The sequence below is a fragment of the Dama dama genome, chromosome 15 (assembly GCF_033118175.1).
Source record: "Dama dama isolate Ldn47 chromosome 15, ASM3311817v1, whole genome shotgun sequence".
NCBI classification, from domain to species: Eukaryota; Metazoa; Chordata; class Mammalia; order Artiodactyla; family Cervidae; genus Dama; species Dama dama.
This window is the reverse complement of record NC_083695.1, coordinates 7033652-7058028: the sequence shown is the minus strand read 5'-3', so window position 1 is coordinate 7058028 and position 24377 is coordinate 7033652.

Sequence of the window (24377 nt, the reverse complement as noted above, 5' to 3'; positions counted from 1 at the left end):
CTGGAACCAAGATTGCCGGGAGAAATATCAATAACCTCAGATATGCAGATGACACCACCCTTATGGCAGAAAGTGAAGAGGAACTAAAAATCCTCTTGATGAAAGTGAAAGAGGAGACTGAAAAAGTTGGCTTAAAGCTTAACATTCAGAGAACTAAGATCTTGGCATCTGGTCCCATCACCTCATGGGAAATAGATGGGGAGACAGTGGAAACAGTGTCAGACTTTATTTATTTATTTTTTTTTTTGGTTCCAAACTCACTGCAGATGGTGATTGCAGCCATGAAATTAAAAGACGCTTACCCCTTGGAAGGAAAGTTATGACCAACCTGGATAGCATGTTAAAAAGGAGAGACATTACTTTGTCAACAAAGGTCTGTCTAGTCAAGGCTATGGTTTTTCTAGTGGTCACGTATGGATGTGAGAGTTGGACTGTGAAGAAAGCTGAGTGCCGAAAAATTGATGCTTTTGAACTATGGTGTTGGAGAAGACTCTTGAGAGTCCCTTGGACTGCAAGGAGATCCAACCAGTCCATCCTAAAGGAGATCAGTCCTGGGTGTTCATTGGAAGGACTGATGCTGAAACTGAAACTCCAATAGTTTGGCCACCTCATGTGAAGAGTTGACTCACTGGAAAAGACCCTGATGCTGGGAGGGATTGTGGGCAGGAGGAGAAGGGGATGACAAGGATGAGATGGCTGGATGGCATCACCGCCTCGATGGGCATGAGTTTGAGTAAACTGTGGGAGTTGGTGATGAACAGGGAGGCCTGGCGTGCTGCGATTCATGGGGTCGCAAAGAGTTGGACACGACTGAGCGACTGAACTGAACTGAACTGAATAAGCGTAACTGGCATCTAGGCCTTGATTTTAAAATACGAATGTGCAACAAAAGGAATCTTGGAAAGGTCACAGAAGCCAAATTAAAAGAGATTCCAATAATCAAACCTAGGCAATTTGGGTAAAAAAAAAATGTTATAACTTAAAACATAAAATATACGTGAGTCCATAGTGAAACAAATAGTGATTAAATAAATAAATGAAAGAGAGAAAACAAATTTTCCTTAAGTTATAATTCTAGTTAATATTTACAGATACCCTCCTCTAAGAGGGAGAGCTTAATCCACTCTCTTGCACCCTTGAAGTGTATGCTGTATTTAGTGGCTTACTTCTAACCAATAAAATATAGAAAGGGAAGGAAACAGGAGAAATTTGACAAGCACTGCCTTAATGAATGGAGAAGGCAATGGCAACCCACTCCATTACTCTTGCCTGGAGGATCCCAGGGACAGCAGAGCCTGATGGACTGCCGTCTGTGGGGTCGCACAGAGTCGGACAGGACTGAAGCAACTGAGCAGCTGCAGCAGTCTTAATGAAGTACCAAAATCAACATTAGAAAGATGTCATGATGACATTACACACCCTGGGTGTGATATGATCATGAGATATCTAGCCTTTCTGTTAATTTTTCTCAAAACTCAATCTAATCTAATCATGAGAAAGTATTAGAAAAACTCAGATTAAATGAATTTATGCAAAACACCTGACCAGTACCCTTAAGGTTGTGAAAAATGAGAAAAGACTGAGAAACTGTCATGGACCACAGAAGGCATAGCAATTAAAAGCAATATGGTATCCTTCTTGGGTCTAGAATAGAAAAAAAGGCATTGTAAAAACTAATGAAATCCAAATAAAGTCTGTAGTTTAGCTAAAGAACCAATATTAAGTTCTTAGTTTGACAAATGTAACAAGGACATGTAAGGTATAAACATTAAGGGAAACTAGATGGATGATCAGAACTGAGTAATATCTAGCTGTACTGTCTCTGGCACTTTTCTGTAAAGCTAAAATTATTCCAAAATAAAATAAGTTGTTTAAAAATTAAGTGGATCAAAATATATACATATATCATGTGAAAAAAATAGCTGCCAGTAGTTGTTGAATTATTGAGATATAACTTATTTTTTTCTTACTATAAGGTACAAAGTTACCCATCTCTTGGTAGTTGATTTAATTATTTCCCAATAAACAAGACTGATTTCAAATGATTTTATGGAAGACATCCAAGTTCTAAAACAAACCTCAGAGGAAATGGCACTATTCCTTTGAGAATGAGCATTTCTTGCAAATTGAAATGTGTGAAATCTGATTTATTCTTTAAAAGTATAAGTTAAACAAGATATGTGGTGTTTTAAATATTAGAAGCTGTATTTCATGCTCTGCTCAAACATAATGGCATTATAAAAGGACAGTGACCTTGGAATTATTGTTTTGGGTAATGAATTACCTCGTGAATGTGTTTTAGAATTTTAAAATTTGTGACTATTGAGTTATAACATTGTTTCATAGGACCATTAACAATTATTAGGAAGAAAACCTAATTTACTGAGAACATTTTTCAGAGATTACTACGAATTATGTCAGGCTCTTTAAATCCCTCAGATTATCAGATCAAGTTAGAAAAAGGTGTGTAAAAGTTCAAAAAATAAAAAAATCGGAAAAAGAAACTTAAAAAAATAAATAGAGCTTCAGGCATCTCTTGGACAGTAACAAAATATCCAATATTGTTAACACTCACGTACCAGAAGGAGGGAAGAAAGAAAATAAAATGAAAATATTTGAGGAATTAATAGCTAAAAGATATTCAACTTCATGAAAGATACAAACCTACATGTCCAAAAAATTATCTCCAACCAAATAAGATTAACTCAAAGAAATCCTACCAAGGCACATCAGAATTAAACTTATGAAAACTAAAAACAAACAAAAACACCCTATGCCTTTGAAATCACCATTAGCTAAACCAGCTCTGTTTTGCCCAACCAGACTTTTATAAGAGTGATAACTATGTTTGTATCTTACATGAGACACACTATTTGAAAATGTCAGTCATTTCTAGCCAAAACTATTTCTAACATACCAGGCCAGAAAAACAAAACTAGGACTGGCCTTCAAAAGAAGAATGAAAAGTGGTACCTCTGTTCAGAAACTTACATTTCAGAATTTTCTAGAGTTTTCATGTTATTCTCAAACATTTTCCTAGAATTTCTCATTCTCCAGATTCCCTGTGAATAGGAAATAGGATAAATTCACTCTTATGTCCTTGTAAGTGAATAGCAACTGCTACTATTTGGGGAAAAACTGAATGGCACATCTTCCACCAATTAAAAAATAATACATTGATTATAAGAACAAATGTTAATTTGTAGATAAATTCAGTTTTCTGCATAGCTTTGGGACAATGACATTAACTATGAAAAATGGCCCTGTCTATTACTCTCAAATTGTAAAATGGATTGTGTGTTAAAAAAACAAAGCAAAGCAGGGACAAAATATGCCAAGCTTGCAGAGCTAGAAAGTTCAAAATTGTAGATTCTTGAAGAGTGTCAGAACATAATGTAAATCAAGCCTCATTAACTCTAATTAGGCTTCCTGCACAGACCTAAATTTCATTGCAGGAGGCTTCTTAGGTGGCTGATTCTTTGCAGTAAATGACTGTTCAGAGTTTCTCAACAAAACAGACTAAGTTTTGAGTAGTCTAGTATATTCTGTCTTATTGAAATCTTTCAACACTATATTTTTTTGATCCAGAAGTTTTACCTTCATAAAGTATGCATGACTCACAAAGGCAGAAATCAGCTATATAGTCTTCCTTATCAAATATTTTTTCTACATTTTATCTCTTACACAGTTCAACAAATCAAGCAAGTGTGGTTAATTTCATTGGTGCAGTAAAAATTGGCATAATTAATTTAAATTATTTACTAGAATCAAATCACCATTACCAAATATGTGAGGTTTCCTTGTACAGCCTTTATTCTGTTCTGATTTATGGTTGAATTACTTGTTGATTTTCCTCATTAGGGTGTAAATTCCTCGAGGATAAGAGAGTTTCTCTCTCATATTTTTCTTATTTCTTCAGTACCTTGATCACTGTTTTACGCACTGAATTCCAAACTAAACCAACCTTTAAAAAGCAGGAGTGAAATTAAAAATGAAGAAACAAAACCCACCACCACACATTGAATAACTTGCAAATCCTCTAAGTACAGCTTATCACTGAGCCAGACTAATGCTGCTCACTCTTCTGTTCCCTTTTCAGTAAAGGAAGAAAAATATACAGCTCATGGAGGCTGATGTTGAACTAGCATGGATAAGTGTGAGCGCACTGCACCTTTAGAGTCAGTGTCCTTTGGGACCTATCAATGTCTGAGCTATGCCAAGCGGTCAATATTAGACTATAACTCCTTCAGTTTATTCTACAAAATTCAATAAGGCAATGCTGAACAGCTCACTGGCGAAGATTAACTTGATGCTTATACTAATATTTATACATTGTACATTTCTAAATGAACAGTACTTGGCTAGAACACAACTAAAAGATAACAAAATTAAAAGTGTTTAAGTAGTAAATCTACTTAAAGTTGTGAAGCACAAAGTTTATTTCTATCTTTCTCAGGCCATGTGGTAGAAAGTGGCTTTATCACACAGCTCTGATGTTAACGGCTCTGTTGAAGGGAGCAGAAAAATCAAGTCTAGTTTATTGCAGTCTAATCTCAAAGTTGGAGAGTCTTTGACTCAGGGGCCTATCCTGGGATCCATCACTTGTGTCCAGTTAGTAGGTTCATGATATATGGTATGATTACTTCTGCTGAAACCCTGAGAAGTGGGTAGGAGACAGGATACCAGAAAGTGATGACACAATCTACAGAAAAGGACAAAGTTTTCTGAAAACAATAAAGGAGATGCCCTACATGATGGATATTTGAGTATATATGTCAGTCTTCCACCCTCAAACAAGAAGTCCTCCTTTTACCTGGATGAAGAATTACATAGGAGTGCATCCAGCTCATTTATCAAGGAAAACCAGATTGATCCAAAATATAATTTTTCAGAAGAGAGTCTGATATCAATGTAAGGATGATCTCAAAACATCTTTCTTGACTTAATTTTACCTTTTCACTTGGCTGAATTTGACAGCTAATAAATGAATGTAAATATATAATTTAATTAATTCAATTAGCAAATTTAAATCAAATTAAGTTTCATGGAGAGAAAGGCAATAGATATGTTATACTTATGTGCATGCACACAAACTCGGACATCTAAGACATCATCTGGAACAATAAGAAAAGTGTTGATTCCAGAATCAAGGTAATCCTTTAATTAAAAATGAACTATTTTGTTCTAAATTTGTAAAGCAAATGAATAGATGCTGAAAAGCCCATGACCTTCTTTTTATTGCATCCTCATTACTTTGTTTCTTTCTGACTCTTAACAAGTAAGTTTGAAGTATTATCAAGAAGAAGTAGCATTTTAGCAATGTTCAAAAGATTGGTTTTCAATTCTAGTTGATAATGCCAGCTCCCAATACATGGCTGTTATATCTTTCAGTTAATTCCTTTTGTAATACACCCCATCATAGTTTTCTTTTAAAGCACAAATCCAATTTTCTTTTTAGCAACACCAGGAATTACCTATGAAGACAAACATTTTCAAATGAATTAAGATATCAGAGAGATGATATTTTCAGGAAGTTATATTTTTTTGTTCAGATTTGAACTAAAATGACAACTCTTTTTGGAATATAAGCTTGGAATGAAACTATTTTTTTCTTAACACTAAAAGATATTTGAAATAGATTCTGTAGGGAATTGGTTTTAACAACTAATGTTTTTAAGAGAAAGAGACATGAATAAGAATGTGTTTTTAACTAATGCTATTCTACTTATAAATAGCTTTTTTTGTCAATATATGCTTTCGAGTCTAGATTTCGTATATGGAATAGATAATCAGTGTTGTCTTAGGTTAGTAGCAATATGATGTTCTTTCATTAATACATTGGGAAAACTCAGAAATTTACCATTAGCAAATATTTCAACTTGCAGCTTATACCTAGCTTAAGTTTTCTGGCTTTGTTTCCAACTCCATGTTCTTTGCTGTTGCATTTGTGGATTGTTTCTAAAGAACACCATGGACCAGATTGATCTGAGATGCTTTTTGACTGTACAGATTCCTGGACCCTACCTCAGGCATCCTATCCTACAATATTAGAATTCCTGGGGCTAAAACTTGGATGGGAATTTTAACAAACTTCCAAGCTGATTTTCTAAATAGTGAATTGGAGTGATTGTACTTACAGATAGAATCTAAGTGTTAAAGCTTTATGAACTTGAAGGATCTATGAAAATATATTCAATTTAATCAAATTCCCACCTTGTAGGTTTTACTAATCAGTGGCATTCATCTAATTTAATTCAGGGTTTCACTTATTTAAGGATTTGATTATTTGGTCCTCAGAGTAGTACTAAGATTAGTTTTATATTAGTATTGTAATACATTGGAGGACTGGGCATTTTCCTTTGAGAAGTGAGTTGATTATATAGCTCAGTTGCCTGTATTAAATTTTGTTACTTAATTGCTTTTGCTTCATGTTTTTGTTTTTGGCCCTAAGTTATGTGAGATCTTAGCTCCCTAACCAGGGATTGAACATGCACCCCCTACACTGGAAGGCAAAGTCTTTTAACCACTGGACCAGCAGGAAAATACCCTGTATCAGTCAATATTTATTGCAGAAATATTCTCAAACTTACCCTAATAATTGTGTGAGTACCTCTATTTCAACATTTTTCTCAAAAGCAAAGATGTGGACTATTTCACATCCTCTGGGGTTGTCCCCTGATCCAAACAAAGATATCTGGAGAATTAACAATAACAATTTGAAAACCAACAAAAATCCTCCCTGAACACTCTTAAATGCTGCAAAGAATTGAAATGATCATCCAGCTCTTTTTTCATTCTGGTGTTTGAACTTCCTCTCTGAATGCTTTCAATCTGCTTACTCATGAAATCTTTGCAACCATGAAGGTCCCTTTGCAAGTGGCTCTAATCATTGCCTAGATATTCCTCCTGTTGAGATCAGTCTTTCTCTCTTTAGCTTCTACATATTGAAACAAGTTTTCAAATCCAAAGAACACAAAACAAATGCAGTGTTTATTTTATATAATGGCTTTTATATGTATCATTAGAAATTTTTCCCTCTTGATTTTTGCTTCTTCAAATGCACATGAGTATCTTTTTTCACTCTGCATTTTATAACCCTAAGATCTGCATGTACTTGATCACATGGTATGAACTTCAGTTTTTCATATTTCTCTTAAAGCATGTCTTACTGAAAACATTTTGTCAGAAAAAAGAAAACTGTGTTTATTGTATCATTTAATCTGTAATTTATACCTCAGTTAAGACAATCTAAGACAGATATTTAAAAATTTATTTGCTCTTTTTTGAAATTGTTGTTACAGTTTATTTTTATTTTCCTAGTGGCTATATCACACTAATTTACTCATTTTTGCCTTTTCAGACAAAGAAAATGGAATCATTTTGCTGTTATTTGTATAACTGTATATTTGTATTAGTGGTGTTATGGATCTACTGAAATGATTAAATGTATCTTATTGATCTGACCACATCTTTCTTGCCAAAATTTACTCATTCAGTGAATATTTATGAATAGCACTTTATTATTATCATTGAAATAAGCAAATTATATATGAAAAAATCTGACAAAGATTTATGTTAAAATGAAGGAATACAATTTCATGTGATATACAAATATGAGAAAAGGAGAAACCATGTGATAAATACTCTAGTAGATTTCCAAGCAGATTCCATTGGGGACACAATGGAAAGAGCAGTTCACAGAATGAAGACAATGAGGAGGAATTTTGAAAAGACTTCAAGTTCAAAGAAACTATACACACAATAGTTTAGAAATATATAATATTTAACTGAAGTATAAAATTTGGTTTGTCTTTGGTCTTCTTCCAGCTCCCAATAAGCCCATGACCACCAAAGGGGAAACTCATAGGCCAGCAAAATCTGGTTAATTGATCCTTTGCAAGCACTCCAGAGGAACCAAGGGGCATCTCACTAAACAAAGGATCAAGATAGAAGTTTTGTAGGATTTTAGGTTGTTTAAATAAATCAGAGTTTTTAAAAAAGAAAACATTTGTTTGATAAACTCAGAATAAAGTTCAGGCTTTGTAATGACATCTATACCAGATCTGGACTGCAAAGTGAAGTTAGTTTCCTGTTTCCCTGGAAACTACAAAGTTAAAATAGGAAGTATGTGTGCAGAGACCTCATTATCTGAAGCATCTGGGTTGGAGATAGAATCACTTGTATGTGTCAAATCGACTTAGATCTTCTAGTTACGCCAAAGTTTCTGATGGCCCATGACTTCAGAGAACTAAGTTATGTGATAAGAAAGCAATGATTAGTCAACAAAGGACTTATCATGGTACTTTATGTTAATACATGTAGTATGTATTTAAAAGCAATATGGTTCCTATCAGCTTTGCTACTGGCTTTGCTACTGGCTTTATCTTTGTTAAGTATTCGTATCTGGTGATAGACTAAGCAGATCTTTACTTCCTCCATCTGAGCTAATTTTTGCTCTTTTATAACATATTCCCAATCCCGCCTATGCTATGACAGTCCTAAACACCAAGCCATTTCAAACCTCCTTGATTCTGCATCATCTGTCTTCATTTGCTTTGTGGACTACAACTCATTTTCCTGGTTTTGGTTAAGGATCTGCTGTTCTGTGAACACTTTCTGAACTCCCTCCCCACCACCTCTCCAGCTGTCCGGCCGTCTAATCTGATAGTGTCATCCTTGGTATTTTGACTATTTGTGCTGATTACTCTCCTTTCACAGTTCAGATCCAGTTCAGATCTTACTTTTTTTTTTTTTTTAATAAGAAAAAGTTTGATAGTGTGAGCAAGACTAAATTGACAGCACTTTCCCATTATATGGTGAAACTTTTTTTATCTCTTCTATACTCAGTACACAACTTCTTTCAGCTGAAATCAATTAAGGACAAGAACAGATGAAATCAAATAGCACAAGTACTGACACAATTAACAAGCTGTTTGGATTGTTTTTTCTTTGTCTCCTGACCCTTTTTTTTTTTTTTTTTCATTTGTTGCCCTGATGCTTGTTCTATGAGGCTGATCTGACTTAACTTGATTAACTATACTGCTCTTTAGATTACAGTTTGACTCAGACCATTTTGAATTATGTCTTCTTACCTTTCTGATTATAGTTTTAGTTGAGTGGTTATTCTTTGTTAGCTCAAATTCACAGGGAGCTCTTCTTGATATTTCAAGCTGAGAGTCCCTAAGAGTTGTCTGCTGTTGCTAATTCCTGTGAATGTCACCATCCCTTAATGGTTCCGCTAAATATGCTCACATCACCTTAAGTGGCACCTTTATTAAATCATTGTAATTAACTTTTCTGAGTATGCCATTTGTTTCCTACTGTGATTCCAACTGACATACCTCACTTTAGCATATATTACTGATCTCACTGTTCAGTGTCACTCATATGGTTATCTATTTCCATGAGTATTTTGAGGCCTTGATGATAATAAGAACAGAGATTTGACCTGACCTACACAGAATGCTTGACATGTTGAAAGAACCAGAGCAATATTATTGAATGAATGGCTAAGTGAATGAATAAAGTACAATTGGCATGTTCATCAATGTCATTGAAACTGCAGAGAGTCTTTACGGATGTTATGACAGATGAATTCTAACCCTGACCATTAACTTTTGGTCTGGTGATTTAATCAGTTATTAGGTATAATTGACTTGTTAGATTCTAGCTTGTTTTTCTATCTGGTTTTCAAGACTCTTATGAGAGAATTTATAAATATATGCATATTTCAGATTCACTAGGACATGAAGATAATCTGGCACGATTTCCCTTTTTGTGAATGCCCACACCATTCACAGAGTCTACTTAGAACCATGCCCTGGTTCTAAACTCACCTGTCATGGATATTCAGAATCTACCTGTGGTGATTGAGATTATTCTTTCACTAACTTGGTTCCATAAAAATACCAGGCTACTGTTTTTTTGAAATCAAGTTGAATGTGAATCCATGATCCTATCTTACTGAGTCAGCAGGAAATTCAATCACAATCATTATTTAGACTCCCTACCCCACACCTGGAAAATTCATGCAATGGTCGTGAAGACCTTGTATAGCAACATGGTATCTAATCATCTGAGTACACTGGGTTTCCTGAAATATCCTTTGTCCAAAGCTGTACCTCACTTTACGGTGGGGGATTCTGTTGCCTCTGCTTTACATGTGGCACAGAATACTTTGCCAGGGCTGGAAGCAGTCAGACTTAGAGTTCAAGCTCTCTATATGAACCCTCTATTTCCCTTCTAGAACTGGAAAATTTCTTCATTGCCAGCTTCAAAGAAATGAGCCTCCCTTCCCTCCCTGCACCATAATCCAGTCAAATAGCTCAAGATTAATTTGAAAAAATCAAGATATTAAGATTGATTGTCTGCAATCAGAGTCTGAATTTAGTTTTGCATACCAAAGTTCCTCTGAGTGGAAGGAGGGAGCATAAGGAAACTTGGTATCTTGGAATGGAAAAAAAATCACAAAGAGAGATAAATGCATGATAAAGGGTTTAACTCAAAGCATAATGATATGTTGTGAACTGGTTGATAGGTAGACTTGTATGTTCTTTGTAGATTCAAAGTTACCCCAGTAGTTTACAAATAAGCAAATGATTAATATACTAATAAGTCAAATTGCCAATATCTGCTGGATCATCAAAAAAGCAAGAGAGTTCCAGAAAAACATCTATTTCTGCTTTATTGACTACACAAAAGCCTTTAACTGTGTGGATCACAATAAATTGTGGAAAATTTTGAAAGAGATGGGAATACCAGACCACCTGACCTGCCTCTTGAGAAACCTGTATGCAGGTCAGGAAGCAACAGTTAGACTGGACATGGAACAACAGACTGATTCCAAATAGGAAAAGGAGTACATCAAGGCTGTATATTGTCACCCTGCTTATTTAACTTATATGCAGAGTACATCATGAGAGGCGCTGGGCTGAAAGAAGCACAAGCTGGAATCAAGATTGCAGGGAGAAATATCAATAACCTCAGATATGCAGATGACACCACCCTTATGGCAGAAAGTGAAGAGGAACTAAAAAGCCTCTTGATGAAACTGACAGAGGAGAGTGAAAAAGTTGGCTTAAAGCTCAACATTCAGAAAATTAAGATCATGGCGTCTGGTCCCATCACTTAATGGCAAATAGATGGGGAGACAGTGGAAACAGTGTCAGACTTTATTTTTGGGTGCTCCAAACTCACTGCAGATGGTGACTGCAGCCATGAAATTAAAAGAAGCTTACTCATTGGAAGGAAAGTTATGACCAACCTAGATAGCATATTAAAAAGCAGAGACATTACTTTGTCAAGAAAGGTCCATCTAGTCAAGGCTATGGTTTTTCCAGTAGTCATGTATGGATATGACAGTTGGACTATAAAGAAAGCTGAGCGCCGAAGAATTGATGCTTTTGAACTGTGGTGTTGGAGAAGACTCTTGAGAGTCCCTTGGACTGCAAGGAGATCCAATCAGATCATCCTAAAGGAGATCAGTCCTGGGTGTTCATTGGAAGGACTGATGCTGAAGCTGAAACTCCAATATTTGGCTACCTCATGTGAAGAGTTGACTCATTGGAAAAGACCCTGATGCTGGGAGGGATTGAGGGCAGGAAGAGAAGGGGATGACAAGGATGAGATGGCTGGATGGCATCACCGCCTCGATGGGCATGAGTTTGAGTAAACTGTGGGAGTTGGTGATGGACAGGGAGGCCTGACGTGCTGCGATTCATGGGGTAGCAAAGAGTTGGACAGGACTGAGTAACTGAACTGAACTGAACTGAAATGTGTGATTAATGAATGAAATGAAATAAAGCAAACAAAGAGCAAATAGCAGATTATATCAGAGGCTTTACTGCTTTTGTTTTGTCTTTATGAAAATGCATCATGCAGAAAATGTGAGTATATTGATAAAAATGTATGTAAATATTTGGTATTGTATAAACTAGATAATAGTTATTTTTGCTTTGCATGGTTGTTTGTATGTTTTTTCCTTTTGTATTTTATATTTTGACATATAACAGACTTAAAGTACTGTTACTTGCTGAAATGTATACATAAAATACATTTACATTACATAGAGCATGAATAATATATTGTTCTTTTGTTATGTATTTAGATATATACAACATTTTGGAATTACATTAGAGATTGCTTTCAAATTTTGAAATTTAAAGTTTTAGAGGCAATATAAATTTAAATACACTAAAATTTACTTCAAATGTTTATTTTTTAGAGCGCTCTTGAATTATTAACAAAAATTATTTTCAGAAAGTACTTGTAAACTGTGTATGTGTGTATATGGATTAAGAAAAATTAATATAAGAAAATATAGCTGATTATACTGATAATATTTTAGTAAATGAGGATTTGTTAAGGATGTCTCAAATATAATCAAGATAATATGATGAAGGATAGATATTTTATAAAATTGAAAATTTCAGTTTGTCATGAATGTCCTAAAATGAATATAACAAAAATTGATTAATAAATACAGTGTATAAATGCCTTTTCAAATCAATAAGAAAAAGATGAACCTCTGCAGCATCAAACTGAACATAAACACAGATAGATAATCTATAAAAGGCATACAGATCCTTGATATTAATTTCTCATTTTTATATTAATTTCTCATTCAAATGCTTTCCTCTCTGCAATCACCCTCTGTGTTTTTTCAATCTTTTAACCTTCTTGAGGCTTTCAATGGTCAAGTCAAAGATCTCTCTTTTAAATATCACATTGCACTTGAAAATATGTGGGTTATTTTAAAATATCTCTTGGTATTGATTTCTAACATAATTCCACAGTGATAAGAGAACAGACTATGATTTCAATACCTTTAGACCATGAATTCTTTAACTTTGTTTTATGTCCCTGGGTATGTTCCCGTGTCTCCAGGTTTGTAGTCTGTGGAACTTGAATAGAATTTGTACCCTCTGTTGTGTGAAAATTGTATAAATCTTAACTATGCTGAATTGGTTCATAGGGTTTTTCAGGTCTACTTTTCTGTCTATTCATTCTATTAATTTTTGAGACTTTGATATTGAAACTCCATCTAAAAATCTTATCTACTTAAAAATAATTGTAATATGTAGTGGCATTATATGTAACACTGTTCTGTATTTTCCAACTCTCCTATAAATGTGTTATCATCCTTTCATAATTTAAAAAATAAAAAAAAAATCAAAAATGGATACAGAAATCCTCAATATGTATATAAAAATGCTCATCTTGCAGGCATTCACAGTAATATAAATAAAAATAATAATGCAAAACTGTCTCTCTTCTATCACCTTGGTAAAGATGAAAAAAATAAATATTTAAAATTGCATATGGCAACTATAGAAAAGCACATTTACATTGATTAAAATGTGATTTTTTAAAAGTTATTTTTGTGAGAAGTTAATTTCTGCCATTAGTATTTTGTATATCACATGCCCTCCAAGTATAAATATAATTTACATAATAATACCCACCTAGAAATTGAGACCTTGAGGATTTAAAGTTTTAAAGTTTTTATTTTGTATTGAGGTATAGCCAGTTAATGTTCTGATAATTTCAAGTGAACAGGGAAGGCACTCAGTCATATGTAAACATGTATCCATTCTCCCCCAAACTCCCCTCCCATCCAAGGTGCCAGGGTAACATTCAGCAGAGTTTCCTTGTGCTATACAGTCAAGACTGTGAGAATTTAGAGACACAAGAATAAAGAAAAAAGAACTTGTGCACAAGCAACTCTAGACAAATTTTTGAACAGTTAATTCCTCGAAAAATTTTATAGTGAGAAAAAAATACATATGAGACAGGCCTGAGACCTGGGACGCTTTGCTGCAGTGCTTCAATGCTTGCACCTGGACACACCTATTCTTCAGCAACAAAATACAAAGAAACTATATGGGACTAAAAATAACTGGGTACATAAGCAGCTGGGGCAAAATCTGAACTCTAAAGATACTGCTGCTGCTGCTAAGTCGATACAGTCGTGTCTGACTTTGTTAGACCCCATAAACAGCAGCCCACCAGGCTCCTCTGTCCCTGGGATTCTCCAGGCAAGAATACTGGAGTGGGTTGCCATTTCCTTCGCCAATGCATGAAAGTGAAAAGTGAAAGTGAAGTCGCTCAGTCTTGTCTGACTCCTAGCGACCCCACGGGGCTGTAGCCTACCAGGCTCCTCCATCCATGGGATTCTCCAGGCAAGAGTACTGGAGGGTTGCCATTTCCTTCTCCAACCTAAAGATACAAAGGGACAAAAAACCCAACTGCCTCTTTTGAAGAGCCTGGAGCAAAAGCAGGGGTTTGGAAGTCAAAACAGAGTACTGACCATGCTTCCTGAATACAATCCACCTAAGTGGTGAGCAAAACACCTAAGCCACGCCTCTGGCCTTATCCCTGGACACATCCCTACCCTCACTCCCTATATAGAACAAGCTTGCACCCCTCAGGGAACAAGCAAAGCCTGGGAACCTGTTTTATATTCTGATCGTCCCCCTCACCCCCCTCCATGCATCAGGAGTTCCAATAAAGCTTTGCCTGAATTACTGGCCTCTAGTCAATTCCTATTAATTGGGGAAGGTCAAGAACCCTGGTGGTAACATAAATATATATTAATATATATGTAAGTGGATGTAGGTATGTGTATGTACATTTGTGCATGTATTATTTCCAAAATTTTCTCTATCACCTTTAAGTTGAATATCCTCAATTACCAAAATCCTAGTTATCCTCATGTCCCATTAAGAATCCAAATATGAATTGTTCAATATTATAATATGCTTTAAGTTACAATATCAGCTGTTTAGTGCTGTTTATCTCAATCAGGAGAAAAAGGAATATGCTGTAATTAATTCAGTACTTGAGACATGGCTGGAACCTTTTATTATTTCAACAATTAAGTTAAAAATATTATATGTTTTATGATCTTCTAGATATTAGGATTTTAGGCATAATAGCACAAAGTAAAGAGAGATGTCTTGTGATATAAGAAGCTACTCTTTGAGAAGAAAACATAATCCCTTCAATAAATGGTACTGGGAAAAGTGGATATCCACATACAAATGAATGAAATTGAACCTTTATCTTATACATACAAAAAAATCAATTCAAAATGGATTAAAACATTAAGCATAAGATACGAAATAATAAAAATTCTAGGAAGAAAACATAAGTGCAAAGATCCTTGACACTGACCTTGTAAAGAATGTTTTTGGATTTGACACCAAAACTACAGGCAACAAAAGCTAAAATAAATAACTGGAACTATCAGTTTAAAAAGACTCTGCATGGCAAAGGAAACTATGAAGTGTTCATCACGTTTGTAACATATCAACAAAACATTTGTCATATTTTAGTTTCATTTATTTTTTGCCTTGTCAAAATCTCTTTGGACGCATAAGAGATAGGGAAGGAGAAGTAAATCAATAAATCAATTAGGTAACTAATGTCTCCATTTCCTGGGTGACTAAGGGCAAAGTATTCACCTGTCAATGCAAGAGATCTGGGTTCCATCCCTGTGTCAGGAAGATGCCCTGGAGAAAGAAATGGCAACCCACTCCAGTATTCTTGCCTGGGAAATCCCAAGGACAGAGGAGCCTGGTAGGTTATAGTCTGAGGGGTCGCAAAAGAGTTGGATATGACTCAGCAATTAAACACACACATGTACACACAGGACATGACTCAGCAACTGAATAACAACAACTAGTGTCTGAAAGTTGGGAAATGTCCTTACAGAGAAAACTTATAAATCAATAAGATTTAAGTGAATTTCAACTATGTTTCACCACATTGGAATTCAATACAGAGTTTAAGGGTAATTCCACAGTGTTTAGCAACACTGGTACCTTTTCAATTGACTTTAATTTCAGTGGTTGTCACATAAAATGTGCTAGTCCTAAATATCATTGATAAATTTGTTTAAAAATTTACTAAAAATTGTGAATTGGATATTTAGAAAAATTTCCATATTTTTTTCAAAAGTCTGAGATATCAAACATTTTAATATTTTATAGTTATAATTAGAAGTACAACATATAGGAAAAATAAATTTTAATTTAAAACAAGTTCCTGTTTTTAAAAATTATATATAACTCATATCTCTATGATTCAACAGATTCTACAAAAATCAGATTAATTTTAAAATCTATTTAAAAGCTCTGGAGAAGATAAAATAATATAATCAGAAATTTTGAAAAGCAAAATTCAATTTAAGTGCACACTCAGTCATGTCTGACTGTGACCCTTTGGACTATAGTCCATTAGGGTCCTCTGTCCATGGGATTTTTCAGGCAAGAATACTGGAGTGGGTTGCTATTTCCTCCTCCAGAGGTTCAAATCCCCGGGATTGAACCCTTGTCTCCTACATATTCTGCATTGCAGGCATATTCTTTAACAAAATGCAATATACACTTATGCAAATAATTGAAAATATATAGGCATGCTTGGGGGAAGAACCAGCAGAAGACTCACAATTAATATACGTCATTTGGCAACTGAATGCACTTTTGATTTCAACTCAGCTGTATTACTTTTTCCTCAGCTTTTCTATATCCTAGAACCTATTGGAGCTTTCTCTATGATGCTTAGTTGAAGCATTGGTGAACTATTTTTAGTTCACATATCAGATAATTGCTTAAATGAAAGGTAAATTCACTAAGAACAAAAAGGAATGGTGAGACTCTTGTGAAACAATGAATGGAATGCCAGGATATAAATACTCTGTGTAGAGTGTGTGTGTATGTGCATGTTCACAGGGGCAGTAGTGCTCAATTCCATGTAATTAATAATCTGTCTTTAGAGATATAGAACTAGCATATCCGAAACAACACCATCACTTATTTTTGCCACAATTTGAGTCTGTGTGATATAAGAACTATATCAAATATTAGATGTAATTGAGAGTTTTCTCCTTTAATTTTAACCTTCTTTCATAAAATCTCACTGGCTGAAAATGTATATGTGAATATTCTCTCTGATCTTGAAAGAAATGGAAATTTTATCCTAACACTTACTTGATGGAGAAGGAAATGGCAACCCACTCCAGTATTCTTGTCTGAAGAATTCCATGAACAGAGGAGCCTGACGAGCTGCAGTCCATGGGGTCACAGAGAGTTGGACACGACTGAGTGACTAACACACACACACACAACACTTACTTGAAGAAGGAAATGGCAACTCACTCCAGTATTCTTGCCTGGAGAATTCCATGGACAGAAGAGACTTGTGGACTACAGTCTTTGGGGTCATGAAGAGTCAGACACGACTGAGTGACTAACACTAACCCTTACTAGTAAACTGAATTGAGATGGTGCCTCTCATAGTAGGAACAAAGATTCTTATTTCACCTCTAAATTATTTTCATAAAATTTCACTGGTAAAAAATACATATATTTTTCTCAGTCTAAATTTAAGATCTATGGAAGTTTAAGAAGATCAATGGTTGGCCATGACTCTAGGAAATTATGAAAAAACTGTCTTGAGCCTTTAGCATTTCCAATCTTGGTGCAATCATGTCATTCTACAAAAATATTTCAGTATATGAAAGCCTATTAATTTATAGCTTAGGAGAGCATGTAAAAGTGGAAACAAAAATAAATTTAACCTTTCATGATCTCCAATAATTGGCAAGTTTCTTGGTTTCCCTCCCATTGGGCAGAATTCACAGTGGAAACTACAGTACTTAAAAAGGAACAAGTGATAGTAATTCATAAAAATATGACCATTTTCAAGGCTAATTAGTACTACTGAAGTTAGTTCCAATAGAACTTAAGTAGTCAATGAAATAAATTTAACATTTAATAGGCTGAAAGAAATGATAATTGAGGGGTTTTAAAGTGTCTTAATTTGGATTAAGATTAAAGAAATATTTTCCTACATACACAAAGGTCTCTAAGGGGAGAATATCATGAATTATTTTTGATGATGCTTAAATTTCAGTTAGAATTTTAAAAGTTCATTTTTGTATTGGTTAAGATGTTAGAACATGTCTCTCTTAAGCATCAGTGTCTTCAATGTCTACAAGTGCTCAAAGAAAGTTTTTCACCTTTATCTTAGTCTTTGGTTATAATTCCTGAATTATATGTGATACATCCCTAGACTCTGTGTATATATTGTTAATATGTCTTCTTAATATTATTTCAAAACCAAAAAATAAACCCAAAAAAACAAACAACGCCTTGTTATGTGTATTTCAACTTAGGATATATTTCTTAAAGCAAGACACATGATTGAATTCATCAAGGTTTTATGATCTTTTTGCGAAGCATGACTTAGTCAGAGAGAATTACTTTTCAAGCCCAAGTATAGTCCATTCCTCCATTGGCTCTGGACTTATCATTGGGACTATCTATGAACAAATGGCAAATGAGAAAATATGAGAAAAAGTGGAAGCTATATTAGGGCTTGTGAACTGGTCTTAATCTCTTAAAATACTGCCAATAGACAACTATTTAAAGAAACCCAATCAAACCTACTGAAAGTTAAGAGATCACAAGAACTGAGGTGCTCAGTCCAATAGCCAGAAACAAAAGCCAGCCTCAGTTGTGAGTAACAGTCTAGATGAGAAAATAAAAGAAAACTGCCTTTTAAAGCCCAACTCTGAATTTCGAGAATTGTAAGTAAATAAATGAATGTTACTTAGAGTCAGTAAGTTTTAGAATTTTTTTTTTTTGTACCTCAATAGATAACTTGTGTAGATCCACATTTTCCTAACTTATTTTCTATCTTTCATGTCAATTACTCTAGTTGGATAGTCTGGCTATGCAGTTCATTTTCTTTCCTGGCTCATAATGGGAAAGAGATTCAAGGCATAAATGTTGGGAAAGAGGAAATGTAATATACGTAGCAGTAAGACTAAAAGCCTGAGTCATATACAGCCTAATAAACTCAGAGACAATTCAAGACCAGGTCATGAGTTACAAGGGATACCAATCTAAGAATCCATGGAGCATAAATCCTGTGTATCTCTCGCTGCATCACCGTATCTAAGAGACTTCTACTTTCTCTCTCAATAAATAAATGATTTAGCTCCCCCCTTTTCTGCCACTGAAACCCTTTTATATTGTCGAATCATGCCATGGATTCTTATTGATATCTATTTTACGCTTCAAATTTATTTTGTAGTTGTAATATGTAAGCTGATTTTGTATAGGTAGTGAATCACATCTGCTTATGAAATGTTAAATGTCAGGAAATAATTATCTTAGAATGCCCTTCCACAACTAATTTGCATCTTATATAACTCTGCATATTGTAAAAATATAATGAGACTAAATCAGTAATATTTTAATTCAGTAATTTAATTCAATCAAGCTAAGATCACTGGCATATGGCTTGTGAGATCAGGTAGAATTTGTATAGGATTTTTTCATGATTTATTAAGAAATAAATGTGAGTACTTAGAGACATGATGAAAACTCTGGAAAAACTATTCAAACAAATCAGCACTGATTCTTCTACTTCTTTTTTGACAAGTTCAAAATTTCCCCCTTACAACTAACTACTGGTAGAAATGGATAGAAAGAAGTAATTTATTTCCTTCAAATTAAGGGGGGAAAAAAATCATCTCTAGTTTAGTTACTAAATCCCTTGCCTAATTTTAGCTAACACTTTATCACACAATCACTGGTGGTTTTCTGATTTGGAAGGAAGAATAACTAGAGTAGGTGTCAGAAGGCTCTGATAAGGGTTAATTCATTCATTCAACAATGTTTTTGAATGTCTGTAATTTCTCACTACTGCTCTATATCCCAAAGATACAGGATTGCATAAAGTGTCCCAAATCTCTGATCTTAAAGAGCTAATATTTTAGTTGTAATCCAAATAATAAATTGTCTTACAGTTGCTCCAAATTCTAATTATATTTCAAATAACAAATTCTAATTTTATTCTAAATAAGAAACTGTTTTACAGTTGCCCCATAGAAGGGAGGATTAATAATCCCCAGCCCAAAATTGGTTAAAATGCTAAAACTGATAACCCTATACATACACCATGAAACAGAAGAGATTACTCATATGTTGAGACTTTTCAGTTAGATCGGGGAAGGCTTCCCAGCTTGTAGAAAATGCTTCGAGTGAAGGGAGAAGAATGACTAGTTTTTGTCACAGTGAAGGGGTGAGGCTGGTGTGAAGCCTCCTCATACCATAGGGGACTGATTTTTCAGGGTTTCAGCTTTCCTAGTGTTCAGAGAAGGAGCACATGAAATTTCTTACTGGCTTCCCTGGATGTGGAGTAAAAAATATAAAGGACGGTTGGAGTCTGAAAGTTTTCAGAACTCAAACATAAAATACAGAGTCAGAGTCTGTTAAAATTCACTCCTGATATTTGAGTGATGTGTAAAATGTGTGATGTTTAATTTAATTGTATTTGAACTCATTTAAGTAAGCCATTATGGTGCTCTAAAAAGCTCAGGGCCTAAAGCTGATAAAGAAGGTAAAAATTCTATATAATGCTTCATTCTCCAGTCGATGGGCTTCCCTGGTGGCTCAGACAGTAAAGAGTCTGCCTGCAATGCAGGAGACCTTGGTTCAATCCCTGGATCAGGAAGATCCCTGGAGAAGAGAATGGCTACTCACTTCCACATTCTTGTCTGGAAAACATCATGGACAGAGGAGCCTGGTAGGCTACTGTCCATGGGGCTGTAAAGAGTCAGACATGACTGAGCGACTAATAACACAGAATCAATATTGTGCCTTGAATATTTTGAGAAGGAAAGTGGTGGATTTCCCCTGTGGCCCAGTCATTAAGAATCTGCCTTGTAATGCAAGGGACACGATTTCAATCCCTGGTTGGGGAGCTAAGATCTTATATGCCAGGGAGCAATGTGCTGCAACTACTGAAGCCTGTATATTCTGGAGCCCCCACACCACAACTAGATAGTCCATTCATTGCAACAAAATCCCACATGATGCAATTGAGACCCAACACAAGCAAATAAATAAATAAATAAAATATTAAAGAGAGAGAGAGAGAGAAAGAAGTATAATGGATTCCTTGGTCACATTCAATAATGTCTAGAACTTTAAAAAGATTAAGTATCTGGTGAAGCCTTGAATTGTATCTTTGGTATCTGCAGAGATATATGTGATTTTGATTTTTTTAAATTTTTTTGGCATCTGTGAGAATATTCTCAGAATTCTTTACCATAAATAGGGCATCTTTGTATAATGAAGTGCTGTGATTGGTTGGACCCAACAGAGAGACCACAGGCAGTGTCTCAAGAGCCTGAAAATGTGCAGATGGGGTTGTTTTCTGGCCAAGCCATTTTCTAGTACTAAATGACTGCTTGAAATTTGGCCAACTGTGCTGATCATGAGATATTTCTCTTGGGCATGGGCATCTTTTTAGAGATGGACAACAACAGACCTCTTGTGACTCCATCACATATAATGGTGACACTATTCAGTAAAGTATACAGATTACTTTTTCTGGTCACTCAGTTGATCCCAAGAGGCTCTCCAGGTGACCAGTTAGTCAAGGAGAGAGGTGACCTCCTCCAACACCACTGCATCTAACAAGAGACTGAGGACAAAGGAAGCCACTTCTTCCTGTAAGTAGGATATGGCAGAGACAATTCTGTGAGTATCATTTTCATGTCAATAAGAAGCCTTTTGTGATTGCGCTGCATCTGTGGTATTCTGTATCTATGTCCTAAAGCATAATAGGCACCTGGGCCCTAAAATTCATCAGTCAGGACCAGTTAGCTTCATCTCCCAAAAGTTCAGGATGCAACCTACAACATTTGGGTTAGTGGAATATATCTGGGGCCAAAGAAGGCAGTACTTTGCACCAGAAGTCCATGATCAACTAATGGTCATCATGACTAATCCAGAGACCCCAGGGTGCTTGAGAGGAAGTAGCTATATCCTCTACAGTGAAGGAATGTCTGAGGAGTGCTAATGGGAGCTCTTTATTTCTTTTCTTTTTTTAAAATTATTTTTTATTGGAGTATAGTTGCTTTGGATCTTCCCAGGTGGTGTTAGTGGTAAAGAACCCAGTTGCCAATGTAAGAGATGTAAGAAACGAGTGTTCAGTCCCTTGGTTAGGAAGATCCTCTGGAGGAGGGCATGGCAACACACTCCAGTACTCTTGCCCGGAGAATCCCATGAACAGAGGAGCCTGGCAAGCTACAGTCCATGGAGTTGCAGAGTCAGACATGACCGAATGACTTCACTTTCCTTTCCTTTCTATTTTTATTAGGCTTGATCATTGGCAACATTGGACTTTTCAATGGGAAAGTAGTTGGAAAAGGATACCTTCCTTTAGTTCAGCTTTAGTCACTCAGTCGTGTCTGACTCTTTGTGACCCCATGAATCGCAGCACGACAGGCCTCCCTGTCCATCACAAACTCCCGGAGTTTGCTCAAACTCATGTCCATTGAGTCAGTGATGCCATCCAACCATCTCATCCTCTGTCGTTCCCTTCTCCTCCTGCCTCCAATCCCTCCCCGCATCATTGTCTTTTCCAGTGAGTCAACTCTTCGCATGAGGTGGCCAAACTATTGGAGTTTCAGCTTCAGCATCAGTCCTTCCAATGAACACCCAGGACTGATCTCCTTTAGGATGGACTGGTTGGATCTCCTTGCAGTCCAAGGGACTCTCAAGAGTCTTCTCCAACACCACAGTTCAAAAGCATCAATTTTTTGGCACACAGCTTTCTTCACAGCCCAACTCTCACATCCATACATGATCACTCAAAAAACCATAGCCTTGACCAGACGGACCTTTGTTAGCAGAGTAATGTCTCTGCTTTTTAACATGCTGTCTAGGTTGGTCATAACTTTCCTTCCAAGGAGTAAGCGTCTTTTAATTTCATGTCTACAGTCACCATCCCCAGTGATTTTGGAGACCCCCCAAAATGAAGTCTGACACTGTTTCCAGTGTCTCCCCATCTATTTCCCATGAGGTGATGGGACCAGATCCCATGATCTTAGTTTTCTGAATGTTAAGCTTTAAGCCAAGTTTTTCACTGTCTTCTTTCACTTTCATCAAGAGGCTTTTTAGTTCCTCTTCACTTTCTGCCAGAAGGGTGGTGTCATCTGCATATCTGAGGTTATTGATATTTCTCCCGGCAATCTTGATTCCAGCTTTTGCTTCTTCCAGCCCAGCGTTTCTCATGATGTACTCTGCATATAAGTTAAATAAGCATGGTGACAATATACAGCCCTGACGTACTCCTTTTCCTATTTGGAACCAGTCTGTTGTTCCATGTCCAGTTCTAACTGTTGCTTCTGAATCTGCATATAGGTTTCTCAAGAGGCAGGTCAGGTTGTCTGGTATTCCCATGTCTTTCAGAATTTTCCACAGTTTATTGTGATCCACACAGTCCAAGGGTTTGGCATAGTCAATAAAGCAGAAATAGATGTTTTTCTGGAACTCTCTTGCTTTTTCAATGATCTAGCGGATTCTTGCAATTTGATTTCTGGTTCCTCTGCCTTTTCTAAAACCAGCTTGAACATCTGGAAGTTCACAGTTCATGTATTGCTGAAGCCTTGTTTGGAGAATTTTGAGAATAAGTGGGTCTTATATTATTGATTTTGATTTCAGTATACCTTGTTTTAATCTGTGTTCAGGCATGTTAAGTAATTTTTTTATTTGCAAAAATCTGTTTGACATTAAATGGATCTAAACTACTCCTCTGGGAGCTTATTTATGGCCATACAATAAGGACAGTTTTAATATTTCAGGTGATCTAAATCATTGTTCTGTTTTAAAGATAGAATAATGTGGTGAGAAAGCATAGGAAAATAATAAAATGTGGGGTAATAAATGGAACAGATGGACAAATCAAATACAATTATTCACCTATGCAGAGGCACACAAATGATAACCCATTAAATAGTGTATTTCTTTCCCTGACATATTTAAGGAAAACTTGGCAGAGATGTACTTGCAGTATATATTTAAAATTTTTTATTATAGTGTAATTGTTTTACAATATTGTGTTAGTTTCTACTGTACAGCAAAGGGAATCAGCTTTTTGTTGGATCCAAGGCTTTGAGATCCCATGGACTGTGTCCTGCTAGGCTCTTCTATCCATGGGATTTTGTAGGCAAGAGTACTGGATGATCCAGAGGATCTTCCTGACCCAGGGACTGAATCCCAATCTCCTGTAATGCAAGCAGATTCTTTAGCACTGAGCCACCAGGGACTTAATTCTTGAATTGGCTATATGTATACATATATTCCCTCTTTTTTGGATTTCCTTCCCATTTGGGTCAGCACAGAGTGCTGAGCAGAATTCTCTGAGCTACACAGTAGGGTCTCATTAGTTATTTATTTTATTCATCAATAGTGTATATATGTCAATCCCAATATCCCAGTTCATCCCACCCTCTCTGCCCCACCTTGTTATTCATATGTTTGTTCTCCGTATCTGTGTTTCTGTTCCTACTTTGC